A 4,613-nucleotide genomic window follows, 5' to 3' on the forward strand; every position below is an offset into this window, starting at 1 on the left:
TGCGGGAGAGAGAGAGAGTGTGTGTGTGTGTTTGTGTGATGCAGGCTGGGAGCTGCCTTCCAGGGTGAGCGTGCGCGCGTGTGATGCGGGCTGGCGTGTGTGATACTAGCTGGCGTGTGTGTGTGTGTGTGTGTGTGTGATGTGGGCTGCTGTGTATGTGTGATGCGGGCTGGTGTCTGTGATGCAAGCTGGCGCGCGCGCGCGCGCGTGTGTGTGATGAGGGCTGGGAGCGGGACGTAGTAGGGGCTCAGAGCCTTCTGCTGTGAGGCTCGCCCCACTCCTCAGCTTGGTTCACCTCTCTCTTTAATACACACCTCATCTATAATTCACAGGGCTCTGACTCCAGCTCAGTCTCGGCTCCCATTGACTCCTGCGCCCCTTTGCCTTACCTGGAGCGGCAGCTGAGGCTGGGCTCAGAACTGGCCTTTGCTTGGGCTTTGGGTTCTGGTTTGTTTTCCTCCTCTTTCTTCCTCCCTCGCCCCTGTTCAAATATTGACCTCCTTCTTCACCGTAGTCATCCCTGACAGTCCTCCCTCATCTCTGCCTCGCCTGCAAATGACACAGGTGCCTTCAGCCTGCCTCAGTATTAAGGATGACAGGAGTGCCAGGAAAAGTCACCTTCTTAAGCTAGGAAGGAGCGAAAAGGTTGTGGGAAGAGGAGATATTCCTTCTACGGCACACGCGAACCCGTCCTTCCAATGCTTTTTTGCTTTTTTGGGTCCATTCCTAACCTGTCTCTGACTGAACTTCCCTAGCAAATCCCCTGGTGCCTTAGCATGCCCTGATAAGTAGCCACAGTAAGTAATTGCATTATTGCTCAAGACCGGCAAATCTGGATGCATGCAGACAGCAAAAATAAGGCCAATAGAAGATTGTTCAGGTCTAAACAATAACCTAAGTACTGGATGCCCATTTGAAGTTGCCGTCATTAGTCCATTATAAATTCATAGGCTTCTTTTGTATTAGTGGCTTAGGCTTCTGTACGGGCACATGTTCAGAAAGGCAGGCTAAGGAGAAGACATTGCTATGTATGTCGGGGTCAACAGTCTGCACATCCCAATCTGTGTGTGATATACATTCATCTGTGTCAGAGGCTGGGTAGTCGCACGGCTGCAGACTCTCCTGCTGTCATATGTGTGTGTGAACACTGCAGTTTGGATAATCACCTGATGTGCAAAGCTGAAACATTCTTCTGGGTGTCACAGTTTAAATTTGTGTTCAAAAAGTTCCTATGGCGCAGACTGAAGGAACTGATCCTGGTTTGGATGACATCAAGTAATGGCAGCAAAAGGAACTGAATCTAATAATAGTTGAAGAAAAATGTTCATTATGTAATACAGGAAGGATGGCTGTAGCCCCAGCACCAGAAGTCAAGAAACCAACAAGAAAGGATAACCTTACTGCCAGAACACTGAGGGGGAAAAAAAATTTGCAAATGAATTAAATATGTAATTCCTTCACATTTTGCAGTGCAACGCACTATTGCCATTAATAAAGAAGATAATTGGAACGATGAGCATTTTGCATAACATATTCTTCTTTTGAAATACAGTGTGTCTATGTGTATGCATTAATAATGCACACATTTTTCTTGACACTAGTCATATCACAGCAGTATGGCATCACAGACATTTTATAGCCTTGTTCTAGTAACATCACAGACATATAACATTCTTATTCTAATCACACCACAGTCATTTCAATGTCACATTGTAGTCACATCACATAGCCTGGTAATAATTATTTAACTTTACTGCTAAGCTGAATAGTTTTCTGTTTGCTCAGGGATGACTTTAACTTGTAGTCAGAACTGATTACCTTACACTCATAAATGAGCTCTTCACATGTACACAAGGTTAGCCTCACAGTGGGTTAGGAAGAGAAATAATAATCAAATTTGATTAAGTAATGGACTTAAATTCAACACGTTCACAAGTCGCAAATGGTAAAATGTGTCTGCTGTTTTCAGAAGGTGAATATGTTTAAAACACCAAAGATGTTTGCTTGACACACAATCTGTTATGTTAATGTTTGTATGCTTGCTGTAAACTAATATAGTTCTTTAACTAATCATACACTTAACCACTTGCAAAAGGTAGGTCTTGAGACTATACCCTTTGCATGTTTGTAGCATAATGGATTGTGAAATTGTGACTCACAGGATCGAAAGGGTTAGAACAGTTTCAACTATTTTTTATTAATCTTCTAGAAAGAAAATTAATAAAACCCAGGATTCTGTCACAGGAGTCAGAATGGGCCAGTAGTACAATGTTATACAACTAGAATAAATGTTGTTCCACTTGCACTTCTATTTGGACAAGTTGTGGTATTTAGTGTTATACTTTTGTTCAAGTTCATCTAAGCACTGTTGTTATTATAGTTCTTTTAATAGTGTCCTATCTTAATCACGAGGCATTATACTTGTGTCTAAACATTAGAATATTAAGCCCCTAATTGCATCATAACCTATTAGACTGCCTTCTGTACTATATAGTATGTTAGCTTTTCATTCACATCATTTCATGTTATCTTCCTTTCCATATTATAATGTATCAAGTTCTTTTCCACATTGTATTTGACTCAAACTCAAGCATGCTACAAACTGACTCCAATTATTCTGTACTAGCTATAGTCAAATTGCACTAAATGGAATTGCTTATATTGTATCATACTGGCTACAGGCTTGCACAATACATTCGTATATGAAACAGATTTCCTTTATGCTTAGCTAACTAAAGACAGAGCATAAAATTCTGTCCTTCTGAACTGAACTGGCGGTGGTCTCTTGATTACTTTCTACCTGGTATAACCTCTCATCATTCATTATGAGAGAGGGAAAAATCCTGTTCACCCCACAGAACATTCACATACTCAGGGAGAGCTGATTCATATTTTGGTGAACTATCTTCTCAACTGCACGCCATGGCGCTGCAGCATCATAGACTAACCTACTCTATCCCTATGCTGTGTAACTCTTGAAAACATATGGAAAATGATACACTTTATTCAGGTTTTCCTATGGGCTTAAACAGAATATTGTGTGCTAGCATTTAGCAATCTGTACCAAATCATTAAAGACTTTGCTTTTGAAATGTTGCTGAAAATATTACCAAATACAAACAAATTTCAATCTTGATTAATAAATTAATGAGCCAGGGGTCAAATTACCAGTCCTGCAGAGATCTAGTAGATGGTGCTAGAAGAGCAAGAAAACACTGTGAGGTTCTTCCTTCAGCCATCTTCTGAAAAGACAGTGGGTTAGGTTAGCAGAGAAGGCAAAAATGGGGCCTCTCCATGTTATGGATCCTAATGATCCATAAAAAATGGAGTCCTCTATGTAAAGGTCTTTTTGCTTCCACTTTGCTCAAATGTTGCTAATACGTCTTTTCCTATTACTCAGTCTTCCTGGTCAGAATCTCCTCCTTTGGCTCACTTATGTGGCAACCTCCTAAAATCTGCATACAAATAGGGAAACTAAACGGAGTATAATGCAACACTAATCACTAATCTCACCAACCTTCCATGGCAATACCTCTTTTTGGGGAAGGATTCACACACACAGGGGATTGCCCATCTCTCAGTGATATATATATATACTGTATAGATTTCAGTATCCTCCATGTAGCTGTAGGATGATGGTGCCAATTCTTGTTTTGCCCATACTTTATCCACACAAGGCTTAGATTTTAGGATTAAATCTTATATAATAATGTCCTGTGCAGAGCAAATTCTTCACAAATTGCTTCTGTTTCTATCCATGGTGTTTGGATCTGATCTTGGAGTCCTCACTTGCATGAGTAGTCCTGCTGAAGTCAATAAAAATATTTTGTAATATAACCACATGTAATTACACCACTTCTAAAAGGACAAATAATTGCATTATAAACAGTGCTTGTTTATTATTCTCTTTTTGCCATTTCGGAATTGATTTTCATTGTTTTACTAAATGGTTGTTCAAGTCTTGGGAGGGGAAAAACACTTAAGTAAACAATTCATGTCTATACATTAATCTTTGCTTTAAAATAAACAGCAATAATGAAGTCACTTAATGATGAATAATTGAAGGCAATCAGACTGGCCAGCGGAGAGAAGGCTACAGGATCAGGCCCCTTTAATGGCTCTCCCTTCAGGAAAATAAACTCATGCCTGGGTAATCAAATCACAAAGGGGGCAGGTGACAACTTTTATTCCATTTGAATGGCAGAACTAAATTTAACTGAATTTGCCAGATTTTTTTTGACTTACAAAGATTGCAAATGTCAGGTTCACAGCTCTAAAGGGTCTGGAAATGCAAAAGCTGAAAACTGGCATTTTGCAGTGCCAGTGTTTAATCACTGTCACTGTACAATGCAGCAAGGCACCGAAGTCACATTCATTATTGCTGTTTATTTAAAGGTACAGATTAACGTACAGACTTGAATTGTTTGCTTGCAAGAGTTTTCCCCCTCCCAGGGCTCTGGCAACTATTTAGTAAAACAATACAAATCAATTTTGAAATGGCAAAAAGAATAACAAACAAGTGCCATTTAAAATGCAATTATTTGGCCACTTAAGAGAGATGTAATTACATGTGGCACATAAAGAAAAATATGTTTTATTCTTTGCCTCCTTTG

Source organism: Gavialis gangeticus, unplaced genomic scaffold (genome assembly GCF_001723915.1).
Source record: "Gavialis gangeticus isolate Ggan-Ray unplaced genomic scaffold, GavGan_comp1, whole genome shotgun sequence".
NCBI lineage: Eukaryota > Metazoa > Chordata > Crocodylia > Gavialidae > Gavialis > Gavialis gangeticus.